This window comes from Carassius carassius, chromosome 25, assembly GCF_963082965.1.
Source record: "Carassius carassius chromosome 25, fCarCar2.1, whole genome shotgun sequence".
Taxonomy (NCBI): domain Eukaryota; kingdom Metazoa; phylum Chordata; class Actinopteri; order Cypriniformes; family Cyprinidae; genus Carassius; species Carassius carassius.
In genome coordinates, this window is record NC_081779.1 from 16,666,877 (window position 1) to 16,686,305 (window position 19,429).

General features: G+C 42.7%; 1 protein-coding gene across 1 annotated transcript in view; it reads right to left on the reverse strand.

The window, feature by feature from the left end:
- The window catches only part of LOC132104307 (disks large-associated protein 3-like), a 155,677-nt gene that overhangs the window by 69,405 nt on the left and 66,843 nt on the right, over positions 1-19,429 (reverse strand). Inside the window, exon 2 of the mRNA XM_059509683.1 lies at positions 4,189-4,305. The gene's annotated coding sequence lies outside the window, so the exon portion shown is untranslated. The remainder of the gene's footprint in view (positions 1-4,188; positions 4,306-19,429) is intronic.

Consider the following 19,429-nt stretch of genomic DNA (forward strand, 5'->3'; position numbering starts at 1 on the left):
GCTGATATTAGACATTATTATATGGCTCTAGGAACACTTGATTCTGATTGGTCAGTTGCGACATTCCGAGGTATGTAATCCCTCGATAACAACTGGTAAATGCTGATAACACAGGCTCATCCGGGTAACTGAAGTCGGCACTGTTCTCTTGCTAGGGACACTTCCTCTTTGTGGAAACTTTGCGTTTGGTTAGCTAATAAAATATTAAAACTCAATTCAATATAATGTGTACAATTATTTAATTATGTCATCCTGGTATCGCAGACTTGCTCTCTCGGTCCTGATCATTCTATCAGGGGTTATTCTGCAATATCAACCGGCTGGATGTATATTATCCCTTACATATACTTTTTTTGACACTGCAGTAAACCATTTTCTTGATCTGTATCTGTTTTGTTGTTGAGAAAAACATGAACAACAAAAAATTACATTCCTAAAACCCATACATTTATGCAAAGCTGCATAAGCTAGATTTATGCTTAAAACAAGTAAAAACAATTTCCAATGGAGTGAATAATACACTTACACTTTACTGTGTAAAGCAAGTCTTAATATCTAAAGCAAATTTACTTTTTTTTTTAAACGATAATACAGAAAAACAAAAGGCATTAATAAAAAGACTTAATACGTAATATCTCTCTTATCATCACAAGTTATTTACATCTTGTATCTTCTACAATTTCCTAGATTATTGTGCTTTTAAGCATAGTATCATATCTCAAAAACTTATTTTGTGTTTGCACAATGTTTTAGAGAGCCATTTATGTAGTTTTATACACGAGGCCCCGGGTCTGAGTTGTCAAATCCAAATAACACATTTCAGCTTTAAGAGCATTAGTGAATTAAGCCTGTGTGCAAGAGCTGATGATTGAAATGTCAGTTCTTAAATGCTGCCTGTTTATTTGTAATTGCACTTTTCTTTCAGACATAGCATGAAAGCAATACTGAAATATTTCCGCTCCAAATGTTAAAAAGATTAATCTCATTACATCCTTTTATTTTTTATTTGCCCTCAATGAAATTGTGAATTTGCAGTAAATTTAGATATAAAGGACAATACATACAATTATGGCTTCACAGCTAATCGTTTCTAACATTGGCTACTCACGTAATGCTAATTTATAAACTCACTGGAGTCAAATCCTTAGCTGGTATACATATGACTGATTTTGAAGCAGGATTGGTATATTTAAAGAATGTCTTTATCTCACCTCTTCAAGCACCACAGGGATGCATTAGTCAAAGACAAACTCTCAGGTCATGGTTGAATAATGCACAGCATGCACCTATATTTAATATATTTTTTCATTTCATTTAATTAAATCAAAATTTAAATCTATGTAATTCTACATAATAATCAATATGCTCAACCCATTCTTACTGTGGTGACATATTTGCAAAATGATACTATGTTGCTTCTTGCACGTTTCAGTGAGTGCAGTTAAAGGAGTGTTTACCTGAAACAGGTAAATACCATGACTGAGGTGCCCTTGAGCAAGGCAGCGAACCCCCAACTGCTCCCTGGCAGGGGCGTGTCTAGAGCATTTTCAGTAGGGGGGCCATTCAAATTGTGAATGAGTGCACAGAATGCATCAATGTCATTTCACGTGTAAATGACTAAGTTAGGCCTGACAATTTAACTGACTATCTAACTGACTTTCTCTCATGCATTAACAAGTAAAGTGTCACCAGACAATTATTATTGTGGAACATTCTGTGCATATTGAAAAACATTGATCTGTGGTGTCTTGTGATGTGTCGATCTTGAACAATTCGAATCTTTAATGTGACTAGGGAAGAACGAGTCCTCTCTATGAAGGCGACATCACTTTGATTTTTTTTTTAGTTTTTTTTTTTTTACAGTGGATTCTAATCTTCAAAAATTACCTTGTTGTATGATTTATGTCTTTTGAGTTCACCCTTTAGATTAGAATATAGAACTGTAGTGTTACTTGTTTAGGATTCAAAATGTTATTTGCTTTTAATTTAGGTCATTATGTCCTTTTTTGAGCAATCATCTTATACATATATTAGACTGTGACGAGTGGGGCGGGGCCGAGGGACATGGGAGCGAGGCCGGTGGAGTGATTGGAGATGAGCTACACCTGTTCGACCCGCCGGTCTCGAGGCCCACGGAGGAGATGGAAGGATATAAAACTGGAGCGACGACAGTGAAGGACGAGAGAGGACCAGGCCTGGGCTTTTAGTTGTGTTTTGATTTTTATTTGCGCGCACCAGTCGTCCGTGAGGGGCTGGTGCGCGATTTTGTGTTTATTTTTGTAATTAAAGTTTCATGTTGATTGTCCGCCGGTTCCCGCCTCCTTCTTCCGAATATGAAGGTCTTTATCGTTACATAGACCAATTTAAGCAATTATTATACCAGCAAACTTAAAATTGGATTTAAAATTAAACTAGGCTATATATACTTGGATTATTATATAGCCTAGTGTTTATTTACTGATAGACAGTCAAAAAAACTAATTAATCAATATTTTATTTATAACAAGGTTTTATTTATTTATAAAATAATAACACACCACAGATCCTCAAGAAACAGAAATGTTCTTGTGTTTACAAAAACACAGTGACAGAAATGTCAGAAATTGCGTATGGGGCTGTCACGTGATTAAGGAATGATTTGAACCCGAAGACTTGTCAGACAGGAGGTGAGTTAATCGCAGACTGAAGACCCAGGTAAAGAATTAATTAATCTTTTCTGTATCATTATAGCATTTTAGTTTTGTATTGTTTGTAGTGTGATCAACATTTGCATAAGTACGTTACTAGATGTGTTGGGGAAGTAACACGTAACATTTTAATTACATTTTGCTAAAATGAACGAAATGACACGAAAAAAGATTTGTTCATTTTGCTGAATGCGACTCAAAAGTCAGAGTCGGTATAATGATCCAAACTTCCCATCACTAGTGTCTCGACTTCCCACACTTGATAAAGTAAAAGTCAAAGTCCGCGACAAGCGTTGTTTCTCTGACGACGCTGCAATTCTTTGAATCGCGAACTTCGGTAGAGTCTATAAAACGATTGACCATAAAATGAACCAATCACAAGACATAATATAGGGGGGGCACCTGGGGTGGCCAATCGAATTTCAGGGGGGGGGGGGGGGCGGTGCCCCCTGGCCACTACGTAGACCCGCCCATGCTCCCTGGGCACCGCAGCATAAATGGCTGCCCACTGCTACGGGTGTGCTCAGGGTTTGTGTGTGTGTGTGTGTGTGTGTGTGTGTGCACTCTGGAAAGGTTAAATGCATATGGGTCACCATACTTGGCTGTACAGTATGTCACTTCACTTTGTTGTATGTATAACAGCAGTTTGGATATTAAATGTATGGTAACTTGCAAGAAAATAATAATTCTTTGAAAACAACATAACATCTACAATAAACTCTACCCTAGACCTAACCGACAGTGTTAAAAATAGAAAATGTGAAATACAAACACAGTTTCTGAAGCAACTGCCTTATTTAGCCTGCTTCTATGAGTACTGCACTCCAAAGTTTACAATATCAGAAAAGTTGTACATATAGAGCTGGTTATGTGACGCAAGCGTCAAAATGTATTAGAAACAAACACACTACTAAATGACAAATTAGTACAAAATTAACATTGCCATATATACTCATTTAAAATGAACCAAATATACAGTATTAATGTATTAATGACTCATCCTGCACTACACAAGTTTTTATCCAATCAGATGCTCACTAGAATGAGAATATCCAACCCCCTCATATTACCTTCAGCCAACTAGAGAGACAGCCTACTGACTATTAAAAAAGACACAATCCCTTTACTATGTTCCACCCAAACTTCCTATTTCAAAAGGAAATACATCAACAGGGAAAAAATGCACTTGCCAAGATATTTCACAGGGTCTTAAATAGTGACCCTAACAATGTGTCTAGTAGCTTTTAAAAAATGTGCACATCAAACATTCGGGAATGAAAAGAACAGTTTCAAAGAGCAAAGAGAGACCCCTTGAGGTGATGTTTTTGGGGGCATTAAAAGTACATTTGTGTAATCTTGGCCTGATACTTGATAGAAGGCTGAAATTGAGAACGGCTTTGCATGAAGGCACAGAGGGATAGCTTTCAAAGACACTTGGTGGACCAAGAGAATTAAAAGCTCTCCATGCACCTGTGGTTACAGTCAGAGACGAAATACTCACTGCCTCCTCATGTGGAAATGGTGCTTCATTATCAGCAGAGGGGAAACAGTCTCTTCAATGGACACACACTGCACACTTCTGTTGTCTGCCAAGCCCTCACAGGTTCCACTCAGAAATCTAAAGAGAGAAGGAGAAAGAGACAAAAACAAGCAGATGAAATGAGAAAACATCCATTCTTGTTTGTATTTTTACCTCACTCTCTTATTTCACTCGTGCAGTGTCAGGGGGAAAACTGTGTCTGTTCACTGAAAACATTCCCAGGCTAACATGGTTGTATAATGTGGCAAGTATGTAATGTTTCCCATTTCTAGTTCCCAAGTACAATCTCTTTCTCCCACATGCAAGATAATCAGCCTGTGAAGTGTTTCCAGTCTGGAAAAGAAAGAGACAGCACGGGGAAAGAGGAAAATAAAGCTGGCATCAAGGTTTAATTGGCTTTGTATATCTTACAGGTATCCTCTAAAGGTTTAGGGAATGTGTGATGGGTTAAAGCTGAGAGACAATGAGTCACTGTAATAGACTGTTCAAGACAGTCCAGAGGGAACCTCATGCTCACTGTTTATCCTCATTACAGCATTTGCTTTGAAACCAAATTGTGAGGTTTACATTCATCACTGTGATTCATTTAATATGATCCCTGTCTCTCCTCAATGCTCTAATTGATCTAATGCACATAAAAAATACTCCATTTTATGAGAAAGAACAGTAGATGGTTTACTTTTTCTCAGTAGAAAAAAAATAACAGATGATGACAAAAAAAGATAAGAACAGAAAAGAAAAGAAAAGAAAATAAGACAAATTATGTAGCCTTATTGCTACTTAAGTCTGCAGGGCATTTCTGGTGAATAATGTTCTTTGAAAATGTTGTGTGTCTCTTTTGACTGAAATTCTGTAAAAACCTCAACATTTTCCATCACAGGAATAAATTCTATTTTAAAATGTATTCAAATAGAAAACATCACTTTTAATTGGTAATAATACTTATCAAAAAAGTAATAATAAATACAGTTTTAACTAAATTTGATAAAGTTGATTGTCCTTTTTTAAAAAAAATAAATAAATAAACAGTGCACAACCAGATTAACATGAATGGGGGTAAATGTATTTATTGTGCTGGATGTGTGATTTATTTGAAATAAATAGGAAACTGGACACCTTTTGCAGAATATGTTTCTCAAAGTTCTATTTTTTTGCGACTGCAGCTAGAGCCAGAATAATCAGAACACAACTTCACACAACTTTCAAAAAGGCAAAGGCAATCAGAGAATATAGGTCACCATAGACATTTGTGCTGGCACAGAGTTCACTCTAAACATGATTATGAACTCAAAACTCCAGGAAAACAATTAAGAATTCATGTGCTAGTGCTCATCTGGGTGTAGAGGCTGGCACAGCACTGAGATGTCAGTGTGTGTCTGTGCACAGGGCTTTGCAGCCAATCGAGGGAACACTTGAGTCCCCTTGAGTGTTTGTAAGAGGCAGTATTTTGCATTATTACTGTTGTATTAACATCTTATTCTTCTCTCATTTTCCTGATTATTTGGGTTTCAGTTGTCATACTTAATAGTGTAGCATGGAAGTGAGAAAGAGGGAATAAAGTTAATTCATGTCTGCCCTTTTTTGTTTCTGACCTCTAAAATCTAGCCAGTTAATTTTTCACTTTTCTCCATACAGTGTCCTTAGCTTGCAGACTTTGATAAAGGACAAACTGCTTCCTTTCTCATTCCTCTTCTGCTCTCGCATACCAAGGTTCACAAACTGTGCACATCTGCTGAAGATTTCTAATCTTTTACAGCCTCCGCTTTAAATACATTTCCTGGTACTTCCCTAATTCTATTTAGCGGATCAGCGGATCCTTTTGGGTAATAAGAAGCAATAAACAGCCCAGAACCACTTACCTAGTCTCACAGTTTCATAAAGACTGAAAATGAGGTTGACATTTATCTGTCCCATTGGTAAACAACCTAGACTTGAAATATGGCTTTGTATGAAATGTACAATAGACCTGTTCTATAAATAATGGCGATATGCATTTGTAATGATGTACGCTATGATTAAGAGGAATGCAAATATCATTGCAAAAGTATTCTGCATGTGCAATTGTCTTGTTTTCCAGTAAAAATATGAAATATAATAAAATCAAATAACTAAAATAATAAAAATATTATCATCCCTCCCTCCTTCCCTCTCTCTTTCTCCTGATATATTGCACTTCTCGTGTTGAAAATTTAACAGCCAAATGCCACCATTCTGCCCTTGGCATCATGACAGATGATACTGGCACAGATATCAGAACATGAAAGAAAAAACTTCTAACTATACTATATTTCTGCGGAAGGAGTGATAATGCTTTAATGCTCCTCTTACATAAGAGAGAAAGAACAGAGTGAATAAGAGACCAGGGAGTCCAAACATTCTGTCACACATCAAAAGTCCTTCTGACCTCTCCGTATTAACACTGTACTTTCCTAACCCACAGCCAATGCAGTAATGACACAAGTGGCCATGACAATGTAGTATTCATGGAGATCAAGGTGGGTTGTATCTAGAGTTGTTCCGATTCCGATACTAGTATCGGAAATATCTCCGATACCACAACAAATTCTGGCATCGGCATCGGCGAGTACATGAACCCATATACCGATCCGATACCATTTTCAAGACCTAGTTATGAATGCTAGCTTTGCCTAACCGCTGCACGGTTCTTCTTCACTGCTCAGAATGCATTGCAAACACAGGACGTTGTGCTGTAATGCCACAAGCAACCCCTGTGTAGAGCAGCGAAGAAGAAATGAAAACGCATTAGCAGCACTGATCTATATATGACTGGATCGCTCATCGCGTTCTAAACTGCCAACAGACAGTGAAGCCTCTTCTATATTATAGATCAGTGGTTAGCAGTATGTCCGCTGTTTAGCAGTATTTCAGACTGGACCAACCAGAGAGTAAAACGGCGACTAAGGACCAAGACGGTGCTGAAAATTTTAAAATGTGATGATACCAGCGTCTCTGTAGAACCGGTAGTAAGTTTGAGTATATTCGTTACCCGCAGCTGCGTTCAGCCGCTTCCGTTTTAGTCTAAGCGCAGGGCTCCAGACTGTAGCCGAATATATATACTAGTGTCTGTGAATATTAAACTGCAAAATACTATTTAAATATTACTCCTGCAAAGTCTACATCTCTGTGGGAGACATGCGCAGATGCACGGGAGCTCGCTGTTTTGTGGCCTCTGCCGTGTGTCACTATATGAGGACTTGAACGCATAAACCGTCACTTCATGAGAATTTAACGTTTCATTTGAGAAAACTGTCATATCATAAACACAGACACTCAAAGATCTTCATAGCGAGTAAATTGACAATATATTAAGCTACTGTTGTAGCCTACAGTAGATTTAGCTACATCTCTATGTAGTAATAATACGTCTCTATTAATAATAATAATTATGCCTAGACGGTTGCTTGTTTTTTACTTGTTTTGTTGTAAAGAGATTATCTGATTAATATAGAATTTTTTATATTCCTAGACTTATTTGTTGCAGTTTTTTATACACCAATATTGTAAAACTAAAATACTAAAATACCTTTTTTAGTTTGCGGTTTTAGATTTTTGGCTGCATTTGAAGTTCTTTTTCGCTTAAGAAATTAAATAATATTACTGTCAAATTCATGTCAGATAATAAAAATACTGTAATAAATACAGTAGTTAACCATGTATTTGTTCATGTTTTATCAAGGGATAAGTCTGGAGCACACCATAAAATAATTCTAGAAATTTACACAGGGCTAGTAGTATATACAGCTGTATATACAGATACACACCCAGGTATCGGATCAGTACTCGGTATCGGCCGATACCCTGAGCCCAGGTATCGGAATCGGTATCGGGAAGAGAAAAAGGGTATCGGAACATCTCTAGTTGTATCCCTCCTGTATGACCTCTGCTGCTGAAGAGAAGCGATCAGTTCAGGTCACCTGCCGTGCAGCTTTTTATGCTAATGTGATCCATAGCTCTGCTACATTTCATCTCGCTTTTGTTTTTCCAGGGCAGCAAGGAACTAATGAGTGGCTGCAGGAATTATAATAAGGGGTCAGCTAAACTATATGGATTTCCCAAAAGGCTGAGCAGAATATAGCATTTGTTATTAGGGGAACTGGATGAACTGCTGACTTTATTGCCCACCACAATGCACTATGTATGAATTTAATATTCAGTATTGTGAGTAAACACTATATACAGTACAGTGTATATGTACAGTGTACATTATTTACAGTACACTATACAGTACAGTTAGTTTCTCAAGGCTACCATACAAAGGAAATGGACAAAGAGAGGAAAGGGGTATTTAAAATGGGAACACGGCTAGTCACAAGGACAACATAATATTTATAATTTCTCTTCATGGCCATATTCAATGATTTTCCTAGTAGAAGCAAGAAGAGTTCAGGTAAAGATAAGTGGCCCATCATATCCAAGTTTGTGGGAGGTAAAACATGGTTCACAATTACAAAAAAAATAAAAATAAAAAAAAAAATAAAAAACATGAACCCTGGTTTTAAGAAAAATTCTTAAAGAGAAATCAGGGCTCTGAACCGGTTCAAGGAACGAAAGCGAAAACCAGAAACGAACAAAATTTTGACAGGAACAGAACCAGAAACGAAATAAAATTTTATAGTTCCGAACAGAATCGAAAAATTGAAATGGCCATTAACCGGTTAATAATGTTTTTTTATCATTCCATTTAATATTTAAAATTTGCTGTCAACCAATCACGAATTCCAGCAGTACGGCATATGCAAATGTGCTGAAGCCAATGAGTGAAATGTCCGCTCAGCTGTGAACTCATCATAGGTAAGTCGCAATGGCAATGCACCACCTTCAGGGCCGAATTAAGACCAAATTAGTCCTGAGGACGCAGCGCAAAAAAGGCATATTTTTTCTCGGTGTTGGTGCATGTGCATTCGACACTCAAGCGCCAGCATGCTTAGCCTTCCCTGCCCAACTGAGGACCGCTGCTCTCTTCTGATTATTCCCAACTTTGAGAAGCTCCGCTCGCAGGGGGCCTTGGACATCATCATGCACAGATAGATGCGCAACCCAATTTCGACATTTCAAAACGTCTGACAAAGATTTAACTATGACAAAAGCTTGTACAAGCTCTGCTGATTCGTTCACAGTCACCGGTTTCTGAGTGCATGAATGCAGCAAACTGTATCAGCTAATTTTGACCGATTAATAATCAGTTAAACGATTTAAAAAGTCATTTATTTATATTCAGTAAATTATCAAAATATATAAAAAGGTTTGCTGCATGGTTAATATATATATATATATATATATATATATATATATATATATATATATATATATATATATATATATATATATATATATATATATATATATACAGTATAGTACAGACCAGAAGGTTGGACACACCTTCTCATTCAAAGAGTTTTCTTTATTTTCATGACTATGAAAATTGTAGATTCACACATTCACACAATGTGTGTGTCTATTTCTGAATGAAATAATCTTTTTTTCTCTCTAAAACAACAACAAAAGAAAACAACAAAAGGTGCTAATATAAACTCACAATGTGATAGAATACTAGCGAAAAAGTTATAATCTTAACCTTTAACTCCATACCGAAGTCCGAGATAGGCAGACAATGAAAATATAAATATTAAAAAAATATATATAAAAATTATTTGTGTTTGGGACGCTGTGAGCACGGAAACTGTAGTGTATACCATAAGTTTGAAAGCGTTTAGCTGAATAAACTATGAATACATATTTGATAAATATGAATAAATAAATTATGAATAAACAGTGCTCATAAACGGCTGCTGAGTTCGTATTCTCAAGTGAAGCGAGTCGAGGTTTGGACCCGGAAACAGCGCTTCTTACATCATCACTTAACAACACAATATAATAAATAACATTTTAGCATCCAGATATGTCGGGAACATAGAAACAGTTGGATTCCTGCCGAATGAGAGAGGTACAGTAGGCATCAGCTTCACCTTTAATTTGTTTTTGGATTGACGTTTTGTAGCCTATAACTTTAGAGGATTTGCTTTGGAGATAAACTAATAACTGTTTTTATAATGTTTTAAACATTTTACTTTAGACTAGTTACAGGCATTTTAGCCTTCATTATTTCGGAAGTAATAGGGCTAATAAAATGCGATGCGATTTCACTCTCAAAACGCAATCTTATACAAGTGTCTTTTTTTTTCTTAAAAATAGTTTGATGTTTTTAAAGTGTTAATAGATTTTTTTTTTTTTTAAGTATCTTACATTTGGCCAAAATCTAGAGAAGATTATGCTGTATTTGCTGTGACTAAGCGTTAGATCTCTATTTTTTTCTTTTTGAGTAAAGAAAACACTATACTTTATTATTATTATTATCATTATTATTATTATTAGGCAAATTATAGGCAAATATTATTTTACAAAAATTACGGTATTAACCGGTTTTTCTTCCACCTGAACCGATTTTGGAACGGTAATAATATCAGAGGAACGCAGAACAGAAACGTTAAAATATCGATTCTGCTCGGAGTGAACAGATTTAATTTTTTTTTTTTCGTTTTCAAGCCCTGCTTAGAGTACTTATGGTATTGTGATATGCACACATTGAGTTTAATATCAATGCTCCTTCGTCATCAGCCAATTAGTACCCTCTCTGACCTTGTCTTCCTGATTGATTGTCCACGTTGTTGGGACAACCAAGTTAAGGCAAGGTAAGTAGTTGAATTTGCTAGTTGTGTGGAAGCACAAGTCTTTGGAAGCACAAGACATCACATACATGCCAATGAATCATCTGGATGGCTTCTCAAAAGAAAGCTTCTGTTAAACTTCAGATGGACCTAAATTTCCCACCCTCATCACAAACGCTATTGTAGCAAGTTGTTTGTTCAGATAAGACACAAAGTCCATTAGAGGGTTTGATAAGAGGCTTAGACTGGACTGAGGATAAAACTAATATCAAGACAATGATATAAGGTATACATCAAAATTCATAAAATTAATCAATCACTAATCACAGAATCAAGTTGTTCCCTGTTCCTACCTAAAATGTCTGAATATATATTGTGACACGTGTCCCGAGCGCTTATCAGTGTTGCCCTGGCAACGGCGGAGACACACCTGCGCCTACTCATCGCGGGCTGAGCGGCCACACCTGCGTGTCATCAGCCGCTGCCCTTATAAACCCCTCCAGCAGCCACAGAGGTGAGAGATGTCTCCACCAGCCACAGGAGAGCACAGACCCACACTGCACTAGAGCACTACAAAGACAGGACAGCGAGCACCGAACACCCACCTCACAGCACCGCCAGTTCTCACACGGATTCTTTAATAAATCCACCCTTTGGGGAATTTACCCTCCTTCAAGTGTCGTGTCCTACTTCACCCCGCCACACTGGTGGAGAATGCGGGCAACTCCGTGAAGTGGACACCGACGACCCTACCCCTCACCGCCTATGCCAGCTCCACTACCGTGGTTGTCGATATGGATCCCCAACTTTCCGCCGGCCAGAAGTCGGAGCTGCAGCACCTGGTCAGTCAGTTTCCGGATGTGTTCTCCCCTCAGCCTGGGCGGACCCACGTACTGGAGCACGATGTCCGCACACCACCGGGAACCAACGTCCGGCAGCGGCCCTAGCTAACTGGCAAGGCCCTTATACAGTCACGGAAAAAGTCGGTCCCGTTACATACCGTGTGCGGCAGCCCGGCAGGAGAAGAGAGGATCAGCTATATCACATTAATCTGCTGAAGCGCAGGGTCGGGACCGGGCCCCAGCTCTCCACCTATGCCAGCTCCACTACCGTGGTTGATATGGATATGGATCCCCAACTTTCCGCCGCCCAGATGTCGGAGCTGCAGCACCTGGTCAGTAAGTTTCCGGATGTGTTCTTCCCCCAGCCTGGGCGGACCCACGTACTGGAGCACGATGTCCGCACACCACCGGGAACCATCGTCCGGCAGCGGCCCTACCATGTCCCGGCGGCTCGGCGACACGCCATCGAGGAGGCGGTACAGGAGATGCTGAGGTTAGGGGTGATGGAACCATTGCGCAGCCCGTGGTCCAGCCCCATCGTCATGGTCCCGAAACCCGACGGCACCCTCCGCTTCTGTAACGACTTCCGCCGCCTAAACGAGGTCTCCGAGTTTGATTGCTATCCGATGCCCCGCGTCGACGAGCTGCTGGACAGGTTGGGAAGGGCCCGGTTCATATCCACTCTCGACCTTACCAAGGGCTACAGGCAAGTCCCACTGACAGAACAGGCGAAACCTAAGACGGCCTTCTCCACCCCAAGCGGCCATTGGCAGTACCGGGTCCTTCCCTTCGGCCTCCACGGGGCCCCAGCCACATTCCATCGGCTCATGGATGTCCTCCTTCGGCCGCACCAGGCATATGCGGCGGCCTACCTTGACGACGTCGTGATCCACTCGGAGACCTGGGAGGACTATCTGGAGCGGCAGCGGAGGGTGCTCACGGAGCTGCGCCGGGCTGGCCTGACCACCAACCCCCAGAAGTGTCATCTGGCCCTAGCCGAAGCCAAGTATTTGGGATATCAGGTGGGTCGCGGCCTGATCTGACCTCAGGAAAAGAAAGTGGCAGCTATCCTCTCTCGCCGCAGCCCACCTCTAAGACACAGGTACGGGCCTTTATGGGGTTGGCGGGATATTATCGCTGCTTCATCCCTAACTTCTCCTCCTTAGCTTCTCCCCTGACAGACCTGACCAGGAAGGGGCAGCCGGAGAAAGTCGTTGGCCGTCAAGTGGGCAGTCCTGGAGCTCATCAGCGTCGCCCTGGCAACGGCGCAGACACACCTGCGCCTACTTATCACGGGCTGAGCGGCCACACCTGCGTGTCATCAGCCGCTGCCCTTATAAACCCCGCAAGCAGCCACAGAGGTGAGAGATGTCTCCACGAGAAACGGCTAACATTGTCTTCTCCTTTTGCCCTAGACAGCAGCGTGTGACCGCCAGCCCCAACGCCACAGGAGAGCACGGACCCACACTGCACTAGAGCACTACCAAGACAGGACGCCGAGCACCGAACACCCAAACCACCTCACAGCACCGCCAGTTCTCACACGGATTCTTTAATAAATCCACCCTTCGGGGAATTTACCCTCCTTCATGTGTCGTGTCCTACTTCACCCTGCCACAATATTATATACAAAAATTAAAGTTAAAAAATTACAAAAAATAAGACCAACACACTTTCTCATTCAAAGAGTTTTCTTTATTTTCATGACTATGAAAATTGTAGATTCACACTGAAGGCATCAAAACTATGAATTAACACATGTGGAATTATATATGGAATTATATACAATGTGAAATGGTCTTCCAACAGTCTTGAAGGAGTTCCCCGAGAGATGCTTAGCACTTGTTGGCCCTTTTGCCTTCACTCTGCGGTCCAGCTCACCCCTAAACCATCTCGATTGGGTTCAGGTCCGGTGACTGTGGAGGCCAGGTCATCTGGCGCAGCACACCATCACTCTCCGGTCAAATAGCCCTTGATGCCTTCAGTGTGACTCTACAATTTTCATAGTCATGAAAATAAAGAAAACTCTTTGAATGTGATGGTGTGTCCAAACTTTTGGTCTGTACTGTATATAATTATATATATATATATAATTATATATATATATATATATATATATATATATATATATATATATAGTGTGAATATATAACAGTGTGAATCTACAATATATACTTTTACATCCTATCTGTTGTTTAATGAAAGTAAAATCACTCGAACTAAAATTGTTAGAATATTTCCTAATAACAATTTAGGGATGTCTAGTGATCTTAAGGAATGTATTCATGAGAAAAAACATGCTTTTAAAAATGGTAATATTGAGTTACTCAAGAAAAAAAGAAGCGAACTATGATCGAAACTGAGTAAAGCAAAAATGATTTTAGTGCTGAACGTGATAGTATGTGTAGGTCCATTTCGGGATATGTCCCTATTACACTGAATGAACATGATATTATAGCCAGCCTGTCCAGTATTAAGCCCAACTCAGCCCCGGGGCCAGATGGCCTTAGAGGGAGAGTTTTAAAAGAAAATGTCCATGAACTAAAAGGTATTGTGCTGGAGTTATTCCAGTACTTGCTTAATTCCTTAACAATGCCCAAATTATGGAAAATGTCCTAAATTGTGCCTATTCCGAAAAAACCTGGAGCCACTGAACTAGAAGATTTCAGGCCCATTGCGCTTACTTCCATCTTAGGAAAATGTTTTGAGAGAGTAATAAGCAAACATATTACAGCATCAGTTTCTAACAGCTTAGATCATCTCCAGTTTGCTTACAAAAGTATGAGGGGAATTGATGACGCAACTGTCAGTATGTTTCACACCCTGGCAAAGCACCTTCAAGACCCCTCCCACTTTGCTAGGGCCCTGTTTATCGATTTTACATCTGCCTTTAACAGCATGCAGATCCACACCTTGCTGCAGAGACTTATCGATATAGGAGTAAATGGTGGTATTATCCACCTTGTAAGGGACTTCCTCTCTGACCACCCTCAACAGGTTCTGGTTAATAATACTCGGTCTGACATCCTTGTGCTTAATACTGGAGCCCCGCAAGGGACTATTCTATCCCCATTACTATTCTCCATTTACACAAATGAATTCCAATTAGATCTGGAAAATTTTCGTTTGTTCAAGTATGCAGATGATATGGCCCTGGTTGCCTTATTAAAGAGGGGGGACATAGTTGGAGAGGAAGTATATATGTGTCATCTCTCCAGAAATGGTGTGATGAAAGTTCCTTAGAGATAAATGTAACAAAGGAACTTGTCTTTCATGAAAAGGACCCAGTGCAACCCCTTATAATTAGGGGACAAATTGTAGAGGTAGTAGAAAAGTTCAAATACCTCGGTACATATATTGATTTTAATCTAAATTTCGGTGAAAATGTCACAAGGTGACGATCTTTAGGGGCGGAACCAAAATTCGGGAAGTTTGGTTCCGCCCGGAAGTGTTTCCGCCCGGACCGGAAAAACAGAACACCGGAACTTCCGGTAGCGCCGTAAGAAGGAAAATCAGGGAATTCGATGCACCTGTGCCTAGTTAGGGACAGCGGTTGGTGATTGGAGGATACGCTGGACAAGGCAGTACTTAAGGCCAAGTTATTTCACAGTCTAGGAAGCTCTCTTTGGTGTGTGTGAAGCACTGGGTTGTGCCCGTCTTGGTACGCTGCTGGTAGCTGTCTAACTCTCTCTCTCCCTCAGGCTGGAATTGTATGATTGTGAAGACATCGCGAACCTTAAAGGTTGAGAAGTGAACAGATTATACGGCGAACTGAGACGACGTGAAAAAGGGGATTGGAAGTGGCATTGATGTGAGTACTAAGAGCCAGTCGAAAGTGCCCTGTATATTGACCTGGCGTTGTGTAGATCTCTCCAGGAGGAGGAGGGTGGCCCTACCCCTAATATAGTGTGGTGGGAGAGCCGAAGGAATACTTATTGAAGTAGTCGCAACGACGACATCACTAGCTAGGCCGCATATTCCATCGCCAGATCCGAACCAAGCGAAGTGAAGGAAGACGGGTGTCCTTTCCGTACACTGAGTGTGGTGGGTGAGTCTTCGTGCTGTGCAAACCTATAATTTTGACGTGGTGTTGTATATTGCTGTGGGCTGCTGTGTATTGCCGTGTGTCCTGTCAGATAAACCCCCGCCTTCACGCACTTCGGCGTGGGAGGACAAGGAGATTGCTGGTCCTGGCCTAGTTCAGTACAGTATATGTTGTGAGCGTGCTTCAGATCTCCGGAGATAGCACGGTACGCTGTGTCCAGCCCAGAGGTGAAAGCCATCCAAAGCAGAGTAACTGTGTTTTGTGTCTAAGTTGATACCTGTGGAGAGGAAAGGAAAGAGAGTGAGTAACACAAGGAGAAACAGAGGAAACCTGTACTTACAGTGCGCTGTGTTCAGCCCAGAGGTGAGAGCCATTCAAAGCAAACTAACGGTGCTATTGTGCCCAAGTTGATATCTGTGGAGAGAAAAGGAGAGAGAGGGAATAACACGAGGAGGAATAGAGCGAACCCTGTACTTACAGTACGCTGTGTCCAGCCCAGAGGTGAGAGCCATTCAAAGCAAACTAACTGTGCTATTGTGCCCAAGTTGATACCTGTGGAGAGAAAAGGAGAGAGAGTGAATAACACGAGGAGGAATAGAGCGAACCCTGTACTTACAGTACGCTGTGTCCAGCCCAGAGGTGAGAGCCATTCAAAGCAAACTAACTGTGCTATTGTGCCCAAGTTGATACCTGTGGAGAGGAAAGGAGAGAGAGAGTGAATAACACGAGGAGGAATAGAGCGAACCCTGTACTTACAGTACGCTGTGTCCAGCCCAGAGGTGAGAGCTATTCAAAGCAAACTAACTGTGCTATTGTGCCCAAGTTGATACCTGTGGAGAGAAAAGGAGAGAGAGTGGGTAACACGAGGAGAGACTGAGGGAACCTGTACTTACGCCGCTGCCTGTGGAGAAAGAGAAAGCGAGTGAGCACCCAAGGAACGAACTGTGTGAACCAGTACTTACTGTGAGCTGTAATCAGCGAAGAGGTGAGAGCAAAACCAAGCTGAACTAACTGTGCCTGTGTGTCCCAGCCGCTGCCTGTGGAGAAAGAGAAAGCGAGTGAGCACCCAAGGAACGAACTGTGTGAACCAGTACTTACTGTGAGCTGTAATCAGCGAAGAGGTGAGAGCAAAACCAAGCTGAACTAACTGTGCCTGTGTGTCCCAGCCGTTGCCTGTGGAGAAAGAGAAAGAGCGTGAGCACCCAAGGAATGAACTGGGTGAATCAGTACTTACTGTGAGCTGTAATCAGCGAAGAGCCGTTGCCTGTGGAGGAAGAGAAAGAGAGTGGGCACCTCGAGAACGAACTGAGTGAACCAGTACTTACCGTGAGCTGTATTCAGCGAAGAGGAGGAAGAAGGAGGGCGCTACGGATACCTAAGACTCAGGCCGGGGCCCGAGCCCCACGCCCCGGATCCCCGTGGCCCCCTTGCTCCCTGACCTCTTCCCGGCCATAGCCCATCTGGAGGGCCGAGTCAGAGTTTAGTTTTAATTGCCCTTTCCCTATTCCCTAAGCTATTTTTAAATATTTAAATAAAGATTGTTTTATCACTTACTTGTTCTCGTGTTGCTTGGCCATTGGGTCGGGTTTGGGGACCTCCTCGAGGTGGAAGTTGAGAAGGGGTGTGGCTTAGTTAAAGCATAGCCAGCCCCTGGGTGTGACAGATTTGGCGTAGTCGGCAGGGTTTCCACCTCGAGTTGAGTAACCAAGGTCGTCCAATGACCGACAACGCGGGGCTTTCAGCCCAACCCCGTGCCATGCCCGTTTTTATGGGGAGCCCCTGGATTCAAAAATATGGGGGGACAGAATCCGAGGTACGATTGTCTGAATGGAAGGCTCAACTAGAGTACTTGGCCGACCTACAGGGCCTTAGTGCAGCCCAGCGGCTTCAATTTGTGTTAAACTCCCTGGATGGAGAAGCGCGGCGAGAGGTGCATGCCGCCCCCGAAGCCGTTAGAGCCAACGCCCAAACCGTGTTCCAGTTCCTCACTGAACAGTATGGTGACCACACCCCCGTAGCTGTCCTTCGCTCCCAGTTCTTCAATTGTAAGCAGGGCCCCCGCCAACCGATTAGAGCTTTCGCCCTGAGGTTGCGAGAGCAATTCGCCCGACTACAGACCCGTCGGGACCACGGGTTGGGAGATGGAGAGACTCTATTGCGGGACCAGTTTCTTCTGGGGTTGAAGGAGGGTCCGGTGAGACAGAGCCTACGTATCCAGTTTCGAAGGGACCCGGGTCTTACGTTCGAAGATCTGAAGAAAGAGGCACTGGCCCTGGAAGGTGATGAGACTGAGGTGAGTGGTTCCCCAGTGTGTGCGGTTGTCAGTGAAGTAGCACCAGCACAACCCGGAGGCCCTGACTGGAAGCAAGCACTGAAGGCTGAACTTTTGAAAGATGTCCGCGATCAGATGTCTGAACTGTCTAAAGCCCTCGTAGGAGAATTGCGCCAAGGACGGGCGCGGGAGGAACCACGGCCGGCGCCCCGAGACCGAGTGTACTCAGAGGGAGGCCGAGAGCCGTTCAGGCGCCCGAACCACTTTAACCGGCCCCGTTTCGAATGGGACGAGCAAGGGCGACCCATCTGCAACCGCTGTGGCAAACCAGGTCACTATAGCCGCCAGTGTGGGCCCCGCAGGGCGTCAGAAGGGGGTTTTTAGGTCGGCCGGCCACTGTGGGTCGTGTGGCCGGGACCCCTCGAGAAGACCCTGGAAGAGGATATGGCTCTAGGAGCCAGATGATTGGGCGTAGCCCCGTGGCGAAGGTGAGAGTGTGCGGCAAGGAGATTCAATGCCTGGTAGACACAGGCTCCCAAGTGACGTTGTTTGCTGAGAGTTTATCCGAAGAAGTGTTTGGGAAACAAGGGGCACCAGGGGCGGAGGCCCCCTGGCTTACTCTGAAGGGCGCAAACGGCCTCGACATCCCATATATTGGCTACCGATTGACGGACCTAGAGGTTCACGGAGTGATGGTCCCCCAGAAAGGTGTGATTATCGTGCAAGACCATTGTCTGGGTGCACATCGAGCCCTGTTGGGCATGAATGTCCTCGCTGATTGCTGGGAAGAGCTATTTCGGGCTAGGCCCGTATCGAAGATACCACCTGCAGAGAGGCCCAAGTGGGAGTGTGTGGTAGTTGACTGTCGAAGGGTGCAAATGAGCCAAGTCCGCAGGGAACAGGAAGAGGTAGGAAGAGTGATGTGTCGTTTTGCTTTGTCTGTCCCCGCAAAAAGTGAGGCTGTTGTGTGGGCGCGAGTACCGCCCCGAAGAGCGGGCCCAGAAGAGTGGGTGCTGGTGGAGCCCCATGTGGATTGTCCACAAGTGGAAGTGGCACGAGGACTATCGACGGTCCGGCGGGGGAGAGTCCCCGTGAGGATACGGAATGTACATCCATACGCGGTGCAACTACATCGGCACCAACGATTAGCCCGTCTGACAACGGTTACATCCCACCAAGTAAGGGAAGAGAGGGATATTAGTTTTCGTCAGGTGTGCCCCACTGTCATCGAGGTGGCCCTGACACAAGTAGACACCCCATGGGGTGGTATGGAGAGGAGTGTGCCGAGCCACCTGGCGGGTGAGTCGTTACAAGGGGAGGATTTAGAGCAGGCACAGACACAGAAGTTACAGGCCCT